Source organism: Lepus europaeus, chromosome X (assembly GCF_033115175.1).
Source record: "Lepus europaeus isolate LE1 chromosome X, mLepTim1.pri, whole genome shotgun sequence".
Taxonomy (NCBI): domain Eukaryota; kingdom Metazoa; phylum Chordata; class Mammalia; order Lagomorpha; family Leporidae; genus Lepus; species Lepus europaeus.
The window spans coordinates 86,572,657-86,590,278 of record NC_084850.1 but is presented as its reverse complement, the minus strand read 5'-3'; the positions used below and the strand labels follow the sequence as shown (position 1 = coordinate 86,590,278).

General features: G+C 41.7%; 1 pseudogene; it reads right to left on the bottom strand.

The window, feature by feature from the left end:
• Positions 1-5,223: 5,223 nt before the first annotated feature.
• Positions 5,224-5,714, bottom strand: LOC133753588 (cytosolic iron-sulfur assembly component 2B-like; annotated as a pseudogene).
• Positions 5,715-17,622: the final 11,908 nt, after the last annotated feature.

The following is a 17,622-nucleotide window of genomic DNA, read 5'->3' as shown; positions in this document are numbered from 1 at the left end:
ACCTATAAAAATTAACTCAAAATGGATCATAAGCCTAAATATAATACTTTTAGATAGAAGAGCATAGCAATAAATTTAAAACTTACAGAAATACAAGAAAATGCCTTTTGAGCTTGTGTTAGGCAAAAAAAAAAAAGTCTTAGCTATGGCACCAAATACATAATCCATAATAAATCCCTTGGCAAAGTGGACTGTATCAAAGTTTACAGTTTCTGTTCTTCAAGTGACACAGCGAAGAAAATGAGCAGACAAGATATCCCTCAGAATGTGGTAACTATATGTCTGATAAAGGATGTGTTCCTACAATATATAAAGAACTATTGAAATTTATCACTCAGAAAACAACTCAATTTTAAAGCGGGCAAAGAGAAATATGCAGCCCATTAGCATTGTCTCTATTCAGTCTACTATGCAACAGAATCCCAGAACTTCTAAGTCCGATCTAGCTATAATGAAATATCCATTAAGGGGCTGGCTCTGTGGCATAGTGGGTAGTCGCTGCCTGCAGTGCCGGCATCCCATAAGAGCACCGGTTCTAGTCCCTGCTGCTCCACTTCCGATTCAGCTCTCTGCTATGGCCTGGGAAAGCAGTAGAAGATGGCCCAAGTCCTTGGGCTCCTGCACCTATGTGGGAGACCCGCAAGAAGCTCCTGGCTCCTGGCTTCGGATCAGCACAGCTCCAGCCGTTGCGGCCAATTGGGGAGTGAACGAGAGGATGGAAGACCTCTTTCTCTCTCTGCCTCTCCTTCTCTCTGTGTGTAACTCTGACTTTCAAACAGATAAATAAATAAAATAAATATTTTTAAAAAGAAATACCAATTAATTAATCTTTTCCTGTCCCTCCCCAGCCCTTGGTAACCACAATTATACTTTTATCTCCTTAGAGATCACCTTTTTTTCAGACTGCACATGTGAGTGAGATTGTCTATATTTTTCTATTAAAAAGAAAAACTACAAGATAGGAAGCCAGTGTTATGGCACAGCAGATTAAATCGCCACTTATAATGCTGGCATCCCATATAAGAGTGCTAATTCCAGTACTTGGTGCTCTGCTTCTGATCCAGCTCCCTGCTAATGCACCTGGGAAGACAGCAGAGGATGGCACACACAAGTACTTGGTCTCTTGCCACCCATGTAGGAGACCAAGGTGGAGTTGACCAGAGGACAAAACATCTTTCTTTTTCTCTCCCACTCTCACTCCATTTCTCTCTTTCACTCTGCTTTTCAAACAAATAATAAGTCTTTAAAAAAACTAGAAAATAGGATTTTTAAATATTTCATCATAAAAAATGCTAAATCTCTGTGGAGATAGATGTATTTACTCTGATGGACAGTATACAATTAATGTGTATCAAAATATCAAATAACACCACTTAAGTATGTATTCTTTTATGTGTGTTAAAATTTTTTAAAGAAATTTAAAAGAATAAAAATTGGGGGAGGGGCAGGGTAGCAATGTGGTGTAGTGGGTAAAGCTGTGGCCTGCAGTGCCGGCATCCAATACGGGTGCCAGTTGGATCCCAACTGCTCCTCTTCTGATCCAGCTCTCTACTATGGCCTGGGAAAGCAGTGGAAGATAGCCCAAGTCCTCAGGCCCCTGCAGCCTCTTGGGAGACCCAGAAGAAGCTCCAGGCTCCTGGCTTCAGTTCAGCCCAGCTCCAGCTGTTGTGGCCATTTGGGGACTAAACCGGCACATGGAAGATCTCTCTTTCTCTCTGTAACTCTGCCTTTCAAATAAATAAATACATTGTAAAAATAACAAAAATGGGCAAAAGATATGAATAGTCATTTCATCAAATAAGATTAAAGATGGCAAATAAGCACATGAAAATGTGCTCAACCTCATTAGGCATTGGGGAAATGTAAATAAAACTGTAATAGGATACAAACTATCAGAAGAGATAAAATGAAAATGTTGACAATACCAATGGTTAGCAAGGATGTGGTGGATATGGAGCACTCAAACACTGCTTATGAGATTGTAAACAGTACAACCATTTTTGAAAATAGTTTGGCAGGTCCTTAAAAAATTAAGCACCCAGGGGCTGGCACCGTGGCTTAGTGGGCTAAGCCTCTGCCTGCGGCACCAGCATTCCATATGGGTGCTGGTTGGAGTCCTGGTTGCTGCACTTCCAATCCAGCTGTGTGCCATGGCCTGGGAAAGCAGTAGAAGATAGCCCAAGTCCTTGGGCTCCTGCACCTTCGTGGGAGACCCAGAAGAAGCTCCTGGCTCCTGGCTTCGAACCAGCCCAGCTCTGGCCGTTGTGGCTATTTGGTGAGTGAACCAGCAGATGGAAGACCTCTCCCTTTCTGTAACTCTGCCTTTCAAATAAATAAATTAGTAAATCTTTAAAAAATATTAGGCATACATTTGCTATATGATCCATCTGTCTTAGTCTGTGTCACTATGTCACTATAACAGAATTCCTGAGACTAGGTAATTTATAAGGAACAGAGATTTATTTTCTCATAGTTCTACAGGCTGGGGAATCTAAGAACTGGCAGGTTTGTTGTCTGGTGCAGGCTCCTCTCTGCTTCCAGGATGGTATCCTGTTTGCTGCACCTTCTGGAGGTCCAAAAGAATGCGTCCTTATGTGGTAGAAGGCAGAAGGCCAAAATAACAAGCTCCATCAAGCCCTTGTTTAAGAGCAACTAACCCTTTTCATGAGAGCAAGGAATGCTTATGACCTAATCACATTTTTAAAAAAAGATTACTTATTTGTTTATTTATTTGAAGGGCAGAGTTAAAGGGAGGGAGGGAGGGAGGGAAGAAGAGAGAGAAAGAATATCTTCCATCTGCTGGTTCACTCCCCAAATGGCTGTAACAACCAAGACAGAGCCAGGCCAAAGCCAGGAGCCTGGAACTCCATCTGGGTTTCCCAAAAGGGTGCAGGGTCCCAAGTACTTGGGCCATGCTCCACTGCCTTCCCAGGCATTTTAACAGGGAGCTGGATCAGAAGTGGAGCAGCTGGAACTGGAACCAGTGCCTATGTTGTATGGCGGTGCTGCAGGTGGTGGCTTTACCAGCTACACCACAATGCTGGCCTCAGCACTTGAATTTTAGAGATGACACATTGAAGTCATTGTGCCAGCTATATTACTCTTGGTTTTTTTTAAAGATTTATTTATTTATTTGCAAGTCAGAGTTACACAGAGAGCCAGAGGCAGACAGAGAGAGAGAGAGAGAGAGAGGTTTTCCATCCGCTGGTTCACTCCCCAAGTGGCCACCACAGCCGATCTGGAGCTGTGCCGATCTGGAGCTAGGAGCCAGGAGCCAGGAGCTTCTTCAGGTCTCCCACGCGGGTGCAGGGTAGTTTCCAGAGGTTATAGATGGTTAAGGATATGAAGCATGTGTTTGACTCTAAAAGGGTAGGTAGTAAGAGGGAGATCTTTGTGGGGATGGAAGAGCTCTGTATCTTGATTTGATATAAAAGTCTTCACATGAGATAAAACAGCTTAAATTTATAACCACTCATTATACCAATGTAAGTTTCCTGGATTTTTTAACAATTTATTTTATTTATTTTAAAGGCAGAGTTATATAGAGAGAAGAGGTAGAGAGAGAGAGAGAAAGAGAGAGAGAGAGGTCTTCCATCCGATGGTTCACTCCACAATTGGCTGCAATAGCCTGAGCTGTGCTGATCTGAAGCCAGGAGCCAGGAGCTTCTTCTGGGTCTCCCATGCAGGTGCAGGGGCCCAAGGGCTTGGGCCGTCTTCTTCTGTTTTCCCAGGCCCTAGCAGAGAGCTGGATCGGAAGTGGAGCAGCAGGGACTCGAACCGGCGCTCATATGGGATGCCGGCACTGCAGGCAGCGACTGCCACAGTGCCAGCCCCTACTCTTGGGTTTTGACCCAAGAGAAATGTAAGCATATGCCAAGATGAATACTTGTACATGAGTGTCATAACAGGTTTGCTTACACTGGCCAAAAACTGAAAACAATTCAGATATCTCTGAGCTGGAAAATGGATAAACTGTGGTGTGTCTGTACAATAGAATACTGATCAGCCTTAAAAAATTAGAAACTATTGGTGGATTCCAGAACTTGGGTGAATCTTGAAAGAATCAAGCTGAATGAAACAAGCCAGTCAAAATGTTCATATCATATGATTCCATTGATAAGGAATTCAAACTAATGTGTAATGACAGAAAGCAGGTCAACAGTTGTCTTGAGATAGAGCTGTATGGGGAGGGATTACAAAGGGACATGAGGAAACTTTGAGAAAGTTATGTTCAATATCTTTTTTGCTGTGGATGATGGCTTTATTTTTAAAACATTTTGATTAACTTGTAATACTTGTACATTTTTAATGGAGCATGATGCATTATTTCAGCACATGTATACAACATAAATTGATAAAAGTCAAGTCATTAGCATTTCTATTTCCTTATCTATTCAGTGTGCTTAGAGCTTACCATGCCCTCTGTTCATTCTGCATATGTATATAATGCACTATTGTGAACTGTAGCCTCTGCACTGCGCTGTGGAACACTGGAACGTGTTTACTCTACTTAACTGTGCCTTGGTACCTGTTATCCAACTTTCTTCTATTCCATTTCCCAAACTCTAGTCATCACTATTCTATATTCAGGTAAAGTTTTTATTTAATTTTTACTTAAAGATCTATTTTTCATTTATTTGAAAGGCAAAGTGGGGGGACCGGTGCTGTGGCTCACTTGGTTAATCCTCCGCCTGCGGCGCCGGCATCCCATATGGGCTCCGGGTTCTAGTCCCGGCTGCTCCTCTTCCAGTCCAGCTCTCTGCTGTGGCCTGGGAGGGCAACAGAGGATGGCCCGGGTACTTGGGTCCCTGCACCTGCATGGGAGACCAGGAGGAAGTACCTGGCTCCTGACTTCGGATCAGCGCATCACTGGCCATAGCGGCCATTTGGGGGGGTGAACCAACGGAAGGAAGACCTTTATCTCTCTCTCTCTCACTATAACTCTACCTGTCAAAAAAAAAAAAAAAGGCAAAATGGGGCTGGCACTGTGGTGCAGCTAGTTAAAGCCCCAGCCTAAAGTGCCAGCATCCCATATTGGCACCTGTTCAAGTCCCGGCTGCTCCACTTCTTTTTTTTTTTTTTTTACGAATATAAATTAAGAGTTTATTACAAAATGCAAAACATTAGTTTCTCACTGTCAGTAACTGAACAAACGGCTGCGCGCTCTGCATGGAGCTGGGGGCGGACGCTGGCGAGTGGGTAAGTCGGGGCCAGCAGCAAGGCTCAGGAGCGAGCAGACAGGCACTGATTGACAACCTCCAACAGGTGCGTGTTTTCCAGCGCAGCCGCCACCCGCTCCTTACCCGCAAGCTGCTTGTTCACCTCGTGCTCAGAGGCATGGGTCCCTGGAGTAATGTGCACGTCCATCTTGAAACGCTGGGGAAGGGACTGCAGAAGCTTGACCTTGATGGACAGGCCAATAAGGGTGGCCATGCTGCAGTGTGGAATAGTGGGGGTGAAGGCCACAGCCACTGTGCTCTCGGGGTCGCAGACCTGAACCCCGACTTGCTCTACTACATTCAACGCCTCCAGGGTCAGCGGATGCTCCTGATCATTGATGGAGCGTATAAGATCGAAGATCTCGCATGCGTCAATGCTATCTGGAACCCGCTCGTCCTCCTCCCCCGCCATCACTGGCTGCTCCCCTAAGCGCTGGTAGATGAGGGGGTTAGCGTTCTCCAGGAGGCCACCCCCATGCCGCCACCCCCCACCATCGCGGGACTACTGCGCCCCCCGGCTGCTCCACTTCTGATCCAGCTCTCTGCTGTGGCCTGGAAAAGCAGTGGAGTATGGCCCAAATCCTTAGGCCCCTGCACCTGCATGGGAGACCCGGAAGAAGCCATGGCTCCTGGCTTTGGATTGGCCCAGCTCCAGCCATTGCAGCCAATTGGGGAGTGAACCAGTGGATGGAAGACCTCTCTCTCTCTCTCTCTCTCTGCCTATTCTTCTCGGTCTGTGTAACTCTAACTTTCAAGTAAATAAATAAATCTTAAAAAAAAAATTAAACACAAAGAAAGAGAGATCTTCCATCTGCTGGTTCACTCCCCAACAATAGGTGAGATTGAGCTAGCCTGAAGCCAGAAGCCTAGAGCTTCTTTTGGGTCACCCACGTGGGTTCAGGGGCCCAAACATGTGGGTCATCCTCCACACATTTTTCCAGGCACATTAGTAGGGAGCTAGATCAGAAGCGGAGTGCATATGGGATGCTGGCATTGCAGGCAGAGGCTTAATCTGCTATGCCACAATGCCGGCCCCAGTTTTTTTGTTCTTTAATCCCCATAAAGGAGAGTACATGCAGTGTTTGTCTTTCTGTGTCTGATTTATTTCAGTTATCATAATGACCACCAGTTCCATCCATTTTGCTACAAATGTGAAGATTTCATTCTTTTCTTGATTTAATAATATCCCATTGTGTATATATACCACATTTTCTTTATCTATTCATCCATTGATGGATACATTAGCTATTCCATATCTTTGCTATTGTGATGTATAATATGTTAATTGTGATGTTGTATATGTATGGAAAAATCTCAGATTTGAATATGTGCAATTTTGTTGTATGCCAATTATATCTAACAAAGCTGTTATATTAAATGATCCCAGCAAGGTTTTTTTTTTTTTGTAGACATAGAGAAACATTTTCTAAAATCTGTTTGGAAAGGCACAGGACCTAGAATAGCTAAAGCATTCTTGAAAAATAAAAGTAAAGTGGGAGGGATCAGTCTTCCTAATTTTAAGGCCCACTATACAGACATAGTAACCAAAGCAGAGTCATATTGGAAGCATAGACACATAGATCAATAGAACAGAGTAGAAACCCCAAAATAGACCCACACAAATGTACCAAATAGATTTTTCCAAAGTATAGAACTAATTCAATAAATGGTGCTGGAGCAACTGAATATCCAAGAGCTGGAAAATTAACCTCTATCTAAACTTCATACCTAATATTAAGAAAATTGCCTCCGAGCCAGCGTTGTGGCATAGTGGGTAAGGCCACCGCCTGCAGTGCTGGCATCCCATATGGGTGCCAATTCAAGTCCCAGCTGCTCCACTTCTGATCCAGCTCTCTGCTGTGGCCTGGGAAAGCAGTAGAAGATGGTCCAAGTCCTTAGGCCCCTGCACCTGCATGGGAGACCCAGAAGAAGCTCCTGGCTCCTGGCTTCAGATCGGCACAGCTCCAGCTGTTGCAGCCATTTGAGGAGTGAACCAGTGGTTAGAAGATCTCTCTTTCTCTCACTCTGCCTCTCCTGTCTCTCTGTGTAACTCTGACTTTAATGTAAATAAATAAATCTTTTTTAAAAAATAAAATTACCTCATGATCACATGTTTAAATGTAAAACACAAAACTATAAAAATTTTAGAAAAAAAGAGAAAATTTTCGAAATATATTTCCAGGCATAATTCTTAGACTTTACACCAAAAGTATGATCCATAACAGGAAAAATTGATAAATTAGATTTCATCAAAATTTAAAAAGCATTTGATCTGTGAAAGATGACAGGATGAGAAGACAAGCTACAGGGAGAAAATATCTGCAAACCACATATTTGGAAAAGGTCTTGCATCTACTATTCTACAAAGAACTCTGAAAACTCGACAACAAAAAAAAGCAATCCAATTAGAAAATGAGCAAAGGACATGAAGAAACTAACAATATATACAGATGGCAAATAAGTTCACAAAATCATGTCAACATCATTTAGCCACTGGGACAACGAAAATTACCATATGCTTTTGGCACAATGAACTATCACCACATACCTACCAGAACAGTGAAAATAAAAAAGTGACAACACCAAATGCTGGCTAGTATGAGAAGAAAAAAGTATCAATTATGCAGCTGGTAGGTAAATAAAATGGCATAGCCACTCTTTTTTTTTTAAGATTTATTTATTCATTTAAAAGTCAGAATTACAGAAATACAGAGGCAGAGGCAGAGAGATAGAGAGAAAGAGAGGTCTTCCATCTGCTGGTTCACTCCCCAAATTTGCACAAGAGCCAGGGCTGGACTGGGAAAAGAGCCAGGAGCCAGGGACGCAACTCAGGTTTCCCACGTGAGTGGCAGGAACCCAATGATTCGAGCCATCACCACTGCTTCCCAGCCTCTGCATTGGCAAGAAACTAGAGTCAGGAATTAGAGCTGAATCTAGAATCTGCTAGGCTAAACATCTGCTCCTGAGAATTGAAAATTTATGTTGACACAAAATCTTGCAAGAGGGATTTTCAAAAGCTTTATACAAAAATGTGTTTTATGGACAAAACTGCACAGCTTTCAAAAAGCTTTTTGCACCCAAATAAGTTTATCTTGTAATTCCATTTCCGTGAACTTTCTAAAGTACTCTTGGACATAAATGTTTATGTAAGCTTTATTCACAACAATAAAAAACTGGAAACAACCCAGATAATCTAAGGCAGAGGAATGGCTAAAAAACATGCATCCATGCCATGGAACACTCTTAGCAATAAAAAAAAAGCACAAATTACTGATACACACAATGGCTTAGGAAAACCTCCAGGGAAATATGCTAAATGCAAAGCTAACTCCACAAGGTTAACTGTTGTTTCATTTATATAACATTCTTAAAATGATTGAACTATAGAAATGGAGAACAGGTGGTGGTTGCTAGGGCTTAGAGATGAGGTAGAGGAGGGATGAGGGGGAAGATGTTGGGTGTGCTTTTAAAGGAAAAATATGAAATATCTTTGTGGTGATGAAACTTTATATATCTTTTTAATGATTTATTTTATGTATTTATATATCTTTTTTTAAAATGATTTATTTTATTTATTTGAAAGAGTTACAGAGAGAGGTAGAGACACAGAGACAGAGGTCAGTCTTCCATCCACTGGTTCACTCCCCAAATGGCCACAATGGCTAGAGCTGAGCCCATCTGAAGCCAGGAGCCAGGAACTTCTTCCGGGTCTCCCATAAAGGTGCAGGAGCCCAAACACTTGGGCCATCTTTTGCTGCTTTTTCTAGGCCATTATCAGGGATCTGGATCAGAAGTGGAGCAGCCAGGATGTGAACCGGAGCCCATATGTGATGACACGGTTGCAAGCAGCACCTTTACCAGCAACATCACAATGCTGTCCCCTCAAAAGTTTATTTAAATTTTTTTTTTTACTGGGGCTGGCACGGCTAAAGCCCTGGCCTGCAGTGCCAGCATCCCATATGGGCGCTGGTTCGAGACCCGGCTGCTCCTCTTCCTATCCAGCTCTCTGCTATGGCCTGGGAAAGCAGTAGAAGATGGCCCAAGTCCTTGTACCCCTGCACCAGCGTGGGAGACCCAGAAGAAGCTCCTGGCTCCTGGCTTCAGATTGGCACAGCTCCAGCCATTGCAGCCATCTGGGGAGTGAACCAGCAGATGGAAGACTTTTCTCTGTCTCTGCCTCTGACTCTCTGTAACTCTGCCTTTCAAACAAATAAATAAATCTTCAAAAAATTTTTTTTACTTAAAGCACCCTGAAAGAATCAAGTAATTTAATCTGGAATATTTTATATAGTTAATAAGATTCAGAAAAAAATTACTTAACATAGATTTACTGAGAGCCAACTACATGTCGACCATAATTCCAGACTCTGGATTATGTGGTAACAGACAACATATAAACAGTCTCCACCCCATGGAATTTACAATCCAGTAATGGAGACTAACGTTAAACCAGAAATCAAGCAAATAATTGAAATTGCAGGTGTTGTTAAGTGCTCTGGAGGAAATGGACAAGGTGCTAAAATAACTAACAATGTGGATGGGCCTCCTTTCAGTAGAGTGATATGGAGAGGCCTCACTAAGGAGATTATGTTGAGGTTGAGAGCTGAAGGATGAGCAGGAAGAAGTTCTTACTGCTTGGTCTGAGTGCTTGTGTGCTCCCCAGAATTCATAGACTGCAACCTAATCCCTAATGTGGTAGTATTAGGAGGTGGGGTTTTGAGAGGTGCTTAGGTATGATGCAAGGGCGCTTGAAAATATGATTTGTGCCCTTTCAAAAAAGAGGCCAAAGAGGACTGCCTTGCCCTTTCCAATTGTTTTTCGATGTAGCAAGAAGGCACCATCAATGAGAAACAGGCATTCACCAGACACCAAATCTGCCAGGACCTTGACCTTAAACTTCCTAGCCTCCAGAATTTGGAGAAGTCAATTTCTATTGCCTATAAGACACCCAATCTAATGTATTTTGTTTCAGTTATCTGAATGGATCAAGACAGGCCATGATGTGGAGAGAGCCTCTCTCAGGTAGCAAGGGTGGAAGAATGAGGTGGTCTATGCAGAGGTAATGGTAGATGAGACAGCCCTAAAGCAAAAAAGAAGCTGGGCACGCTTGTTGTGGGTGGGGAGGGTGGGACAAAAAAGAAGGCAGTTAAAAGCAGAGCATACCACCAGGGCAAGGAGATGAGCTCAGAAATCCCTCGTAGACAGTGGAAAGAGTTTGGATTTTATTCTAATTGAGATAGAAATCACCGGAGGGGTTTAAACAGGGGAGTATCAAAAGCTGCTTTTTATTGTAAGCAGATGATACACATTGGTGTATGAGCAGAACAATGAAGAAAGTGAAGGGCCAGTTAGAAAGCTGTTGCAGTTATACAGTTAAGAGATGGTGGCTTGGTTTGTCCTAGAGTGAAAGGGGCTCACCTGTTAGTTTGAAGAGTAAAGAAATGGCCAATGCTATGAATATGTTAAGGTTTCATGTTAATGTCTCAGATAAAAGAGCTAGTATTGAATGTGAGGGAGTAGCAAGTCTGGCCGGATGGTAAGTAGTCCCTAGCAGGTGTCTGGAATTCCAGGAGAGGAGCAGAGACTAAAGAGATAGACGTGGGAGTCATTGTCATGGAGGGTATAATTGGATGCACATGAATAGATGACATTACCAAGAGAGCAAGAGAGGAAAGAGAGGAAAACTGAGAGTAACAAGGGTAGAATTGTCATAACATCCAATTTATTTATTTATTTTTCTTTTAAAACTACTTTTTGTTATGAAATTAATATAACTGTATTATAGGACATATGGAAAGTGAAAAAAAAAAGAGTTCACAAAAATCTGACCACCTAAATCAGCCATTATATCATTTAAAAATTATTTATTTGAAAGGCAGAGTTACACACAGAGAGGAGAGGCAGAGAGAGAGACAGAGGGCTTCCATCCACTGGTTCACTCCCCAATTGGCTGTAATGGCTGGAGCTGCGCCAGTCCAAAGCCAGGAGCCAGGAGCTTCTTCCAGGTCTCCCATGCAGGTGCAGGGGCCTAAGGACTTGGGCCATCTTCTACTGCTTTCCCAGGGCTTAGCAGAGAGTGGGATCGGAAGTGGAGCAGCCAGGACTCGAACCGGCACCCATATGGGATGCCGACACTGCAGGCTGTGGCTTTACCTGCTATTCCACAGCGCCAGCCCTTATATCATTTTGAAATATTGCTTCCTCCTAGGTTTTTCATACACATGTTTTAGCAAGTGTGCATATGATCTTAAATCTTACTTCCCCACTGTTTCCAAATTGCCTACACTTTGGAAATGGGGAAAGAGGCCCAAGCAAAGGTAACAGAATTAGTCAGCAGAGGAGAAGTAATTGAAGAGAATAAGTGGCATTAAACTGATACTGGTGACCTTGGAGAGGAAATGACTGGTTTTTAGTTTGGTGGCTAAAGGAAGGGGAAGGATAAAATCATGAAGTGGTGGCTGGATCCAGGGAGGGTTTCTTGGAATGAGATATATTTGAGTACATGTATAGACAGAGGAAGGAAGCAGAAGAGAGGGAGAGATTGAAAATGTTGTTGACAGGTTATAATTAATGGAGCACAGTCTACAGTAGAAGGAGGAGTTGGGATTAAAAGCTTGGAATAGAACAAATTTCTTTCTCCGACATAGGAAAGAAGCAGAAGAGACTGAGTGAGGGAGGAAGTTGAGGTAGTTTATGCTACTTGAGGATGACTTGAGAGTCTCAGTGATGTATGAGGTGAAATCAAGGTCATTTCCTGAGACTGAGGGAGAAGAAAGCAGAGCAGGGGCTTTGGGAAGTGAATAATGTTTGAATTGGTTAAGACAGAAGTCAACAAGATTGCAGAGCAGACCAGTGAGTAAATAGAGGTTGAATTAAAATTACAGAGGACTTTAACATCATCTTGTCCAATACTTCATTTACAGATGAAGGGCTGAGGATAGGAGGAGTGTGCCAACCACACACACAGTAAGGGCTAGAGCTGGGATATACCTAAATGAACCCAGATCTACCTAAACCTCTGGCCTAGAAAAGCAAGTTTAATATTTTTCTTCTGGTCTATGCAATAAGTGGGACTTTCCCCCTGTATACCCAGTGACAGAACAAGGCAAAGCCCAACAGCAGCTTTATTTTGAATGTCAGAACTCTCCAAAACCTGTATGTTGGCTGCCCACTCTGAGAGCCATCTAAATGGATAATGGCTTGTCTAGAATATTGTGAAATCAAGCATGGGCTTTCAAAAAAGGATTGGAAGGCTTTTACCTTAATCAGCTACACAATACTCTTATAAAGAACTCTTTCCTTTTCATCGGAATGAAATGAAAGTATAGCAAAAAATTGGGCACAACTTAGGATGACCAACATCAAGTATATGGTTGAATAAATGATGATCCATCAACAGCATGAATATGCAGTAATTGAAATAACTATGAAGACTGTGGGGATAAAAACATGCTTATGATATAATGGTAAGGGAAAACATAAAATTCAAAATGACATGTAATTGCAAATATATAAAATTCATTCATGCCCATTGACGGTAACACTCAGAGAGGGAAAACTTCCCATAATAGAATTACAGATGTTATGATTTTGAAGTGTTCTTTATTATTGTTATATCGTCTCTTCAAACTAACATTTAAGGAAATAAAAAGTAACTATTATGCCCTCCAGAAAAGAAATATTTATTCTCTCAATCACTGAAAGCAAATATTTTCTACTGTAAAATAAACTTAAATGGAGGCATGGAAGGCACTGTAGCCCATTGGAATGCTCAACCCGTTCAGTACAATCCTTGAGCAGAGGGATTCAGCGACAATGCGTCTTCTGGATGTCACAGGCACATTTTCTTGGGTACTTCTCCTTTAACAACACCCCTTTTTTTCTCCCTTTCTCTCCTCCAGGATTAGAAGCAGATGACAGGAGCTAGTAGATCTGGAAGGTCAGTCCACAGAGAGAAGAGATTCTAATATTGGGCTTCTAGGTCTTAGACCAGCACTTGTTTCACTTATTTATTTGTTTTAAATGTATTTTTAACTTATTTTAGTAGCTGTATCTTATGAAAGAAAAAAAAAATAAAAGGAGAGCAGGTGTTGTGGCACAGTGAGTTAAACCGCCGCCTGTGACGCCAGCATCCCATATCTGAGTGCTAGTTTGAGTCCTGGTTGCTCTGCTTCTAATCCAGCTCCCTTGCTAATGTACCCAGGAAAGCAATAGAACATGGGCCAAATGCTTGGGTCCCTGCCACCCTTGTCAGAGACCAGGATGGAATTCCTGGCTCCTGGCTTCAGCCTGGACCATCCCTAGTCATTGCAACTATTTGGGGAATGAACCAGCAGATGGAGAATCTGTGTGTGTGTGTTTACATGTGTGTGTGAGTACCTAGCTGTCTCTCTCTGTTGCTCTGCCTTTGAAACAAATAAGTCCTTTAGAAAAAGAAAAGCAAAAGGAAATATGTTTATCTGTAATCTTATGAGGAGGCATAATTTTTTATGCATCTCTTGTGATCTTTATCTGGAGATATAATTTTATATAGTTCCAAGGAAAATGTCTACAAAATTGTGTATTCTAATTTCTGTCTCAAATTTATTGATCTTGGGTTCTTGGGCTTTTCTGTGTTTACTGCAATCCTCAGAATTATGATTTTTATTGTCTACATCATATTCTATTTAATGTTTATGTCTTAATTCACTAAACTATGCATTTTGTCGGACATTTGGCAATTACTGATTTTTTGGAGATGAATCTAATGGCATTATAAAATTTTTGTACATATACTTTTATCCTTCTTTTGAGTGGTTTTCTTAATGACAAAATCTCAAAAGTGGAATTAACATGTAAAAGGGTATGAATATCTTTATGACTTATGGTATATATGAGTGTTGCCAAATTACCCTTCCAAAGAATTGTTCTAATTTGTCGTGCTACTGGATCTGTATGGGAGTAGCTTTCCATTCTCTCCCCCTGAGTCAAACCAACATGTGCTTGAAATTTTTTTACTACGTTAATAATAATAAAATGGTATCTCATTATTGCTCTTTAGTACCAGCATAATTGAATGTGCTAAATTACACCATCTAGATATCAGAAGAAATCTTAGATCTGGGATTAGAATTGATGGTTCCTGACTCCTAGTGTGATGCGTTTATTAAAAATTAAAAAAAAACTCTGTGTTTTGTGTGTGTATGAATTGTGTGTTTTACAACTTATCTGCCTACTTAATGGTGTGGGTTGTTGCTAGAGAGCTGGGAAAAAAAGGGGGGATGACTACAAAAGCGCTCAGATTACCCTTAGCCACATGTCACATGTTGCTCTTCCGCAATACATGGGCGATGCCAGGGTGCCAGGTATCACCAAGCTAGTCAATGAGAAGAAGCTGTCAAATGCAGCGGAAGAGTGGAGAAAACCATCAATGGAAAGACTCCAGTGTGCTTTTAGGGTTTGGATTTCTACTGATTTTCAGACATACATAAAACTCAAAGGTGTATAGGCACTTAATAGAAAATCAGTTACACAATACATGAAGTGCTGGAAAAATTGGAATTCACAGTCCTTCCTAATGTGTTCCTGAAATTTCCCAGTGAGCCTGCTCATGGGGATTGTATTTACTTGTACTTTGTTGCCAGGCAAGAATCAAGGTGTTGTATTTCAACCAGATGTCCTGAGCCCAGCTCTGCAAGATAGAGTAGCAAAGGGAGACATGTGTTTTCCTTTACACAAACCTTCTCAAGCCATCACCAGCTGCTTTCAGTCTTAGGGGTGGATCTCTACACTTGTCAGATTTCCTCGCTCCTGAGGCTTTGGAAAAGCCACCCTGGGTTCCTTTAATCCATCACGGGCATTGCTAATTCTCTTTTAGGTGTCAAATTACACTTCCAGCAGTTTTCTTAGTCCAACCCCTGGAGTGTCTCCCTAATCTGGGCCCCAAGGGTTATGGGGGCTGCTGACCTTAAAGCAGTCTGATTGCAATAGCTCTTTCTAAGCGCAAGGCAAATTATGAAAGACTGAATGGTAAAAGAGATTACTGGATGTTCTGATGTGTGCACTCTTCTGGGTTATCTGTGTCTTTCTTTGGCATTGAGGTATTTAACAGTTTCACAAGTTGCAGAAAACTGAGAATAACACAGATGGCTCTTATCCATAGATAAGCATTTGTTGTACTTTTGCTCGTCCATTAACTTAAAGGTAAGGTTCTTAGGCTTTCTGTGCTTTGGTTATGTTTGACTAAGTGGTCTCCAAAGGGCCTTCCAGTTCTGACCTCTTGAATGAGCAACAGAAACTGAGCATGAGAGTGAACTTTGGGGGCTGCAGTGGAACTCTGCTAAACTTGAGGCGCTACACCTGGTTTTCCAGGGACAAGGCCTTTGAACCCAAGGGTCCAAGTTCTAGTGAGTACTAATGTCACCTTAATCATGTAACTTCTCTGGGGTGCCAGCTCCTTCCTCTCAGTGGCTGTCTCCTTTCCCAAGCAATTTGGCACATTTATAAGGGCAGATTCTTTCTCTAAAGTATGAACTCCTGCTTCTTTGGATTCTATTTTCTGTTGCTAGGTAAAGCTTAGCTTCCAGTCTCTTTGCAAAGGAGTTAGTTTGTGGAAGTTTACTCTATAGTGGCTTTTGCTGTAAAGCACATTTCAGTCAAGCAAAGCCTCTATTCCCAGTGTTAATTGAACATAGAGTCGACAGGAAAAACAAAGTCCTTAAAATGATCAAACTGAACTTGTGTGAAAAAAAAATAAGATGGCAGTCAAGATTGCTGTAAGCCTATGGTACTCTGAATTTCGCCTCCTGGGTATTTATTCATTTGTTCACACAGTTCATGGAAGTTGCATGAACTGTGAGTGCCTATTCCCAGAGCTCAAAAACACTTTGAAAAGTGGATGGATAAATTAATGAAGTAATGAGTGGACAAATGAAAGATTCAATACAAGGTCCACTGCAAAATTACTACTGAGGCTGTTCTTTGGTGGTAGCAGACCTCCTTTACCACTAGGCACCCCATCATTTCTCTTTACCTCATGTAATCTGCTGGGTCTGCATTTTCTTCTGCTAGAATTCTTTTATTTAGTTTCCTGATTTTTAAGATCGAATTTGTCTTAGCTACAGTATCTTATCGTCCCACTAGACTCTAAGATCATATTGGGATAAGGAAGGGGTATCCATATCAAATACTGAATAGATTCCAGCTTCAAGGAACAGAAAACTCCCTATTCCTTGGCTTTCTAAGTGTGGAAAGTAAATTGTTCATCATGGTATGATGGAAAGAAGGTGACCTTTTACATCAGGCTAGGTCTGGATTTGAATCTCCATACTACCATTTACTATGTCAGAAACATCACTTCACTTTTCTCTAGGCTTGTTTTTTATTCTAACATGCAGAAAAAAAAACTGTACCTTGCAAGGTTGTCCCTGAAGATCAAATGAGATAAACATAATGTAATTTTTCTTGTTCAACACAATGCCTGACACATAGTAGGTACTCAAGGTAGCTGGTATCTTAGCATTTGTATAATGTTTCACATTTTAACAATCCTCCCATATCTCCTCTTACTCATCCTAATTCTATTATACATACAAGCACACACATGTATATAATGAAAATATGTGTGTACACATGTGTAAAAATATGAGGCACTGATGTCCTTAATATTCAGTTCACCTGAGAGCTTGTCTTTAGGCATTGACTGCTCACCTTAGACCTAGGCTTTCATGATTTCCATCCTTCCAGAAGCCACTGGTACTTTGTAGAATCCTTTCCTGGGCTTTTACTCAGCAATGCTAAGCAGATAAGAAGGTTACTTAAATTCTAACCATAGGCTGTTTACCTAGCATTTCTTAGCCCAGGGCTGTTCGTTTTCAGAGTTGTTTTAAGGAAAGTCTTTGAACTGGCCCAAGCTGTATCTTTTGGTCAATGTTTTGAGACCCTGAAACTTTAAGGACATCGGAATGTGTCTGTGTCTGGTCCAACTCAGAGGAGGAGAGACAAGGCCATTTAAAGGCACTGTGTTGTTATGTGGAATTTGTGAGAACAGAGTTCTTTGTTTTTCAAAAAATCTGTGCTAATTATACATTGCATTAATCCTTCATTTTTGCCCTCTAGTGTATACCCACCACTTTGAGCTATGTCTGACACATAGCAGGTACTCTGTGAATGTCTGCTGAATGGCCATGATGCTTAAAACAACCAAAGTCAATAGTACTCCCTCAAGGTAATCTAGTTGGGAGGGGCTGGGGTGATGTGGGGAAAGCCATTATAACTCCACATTCTTCCAAACCCTATCATAGGTTGCTTATTATAGAACCAAGATCACATTCTGAAGAGTGCCTGACTTCGCAGGGCTCAGATCCTTGGGGTCTGTTTCCTAATTCTCATGATTAAGAAATGCAGATTGTGGGCATAGTCATTA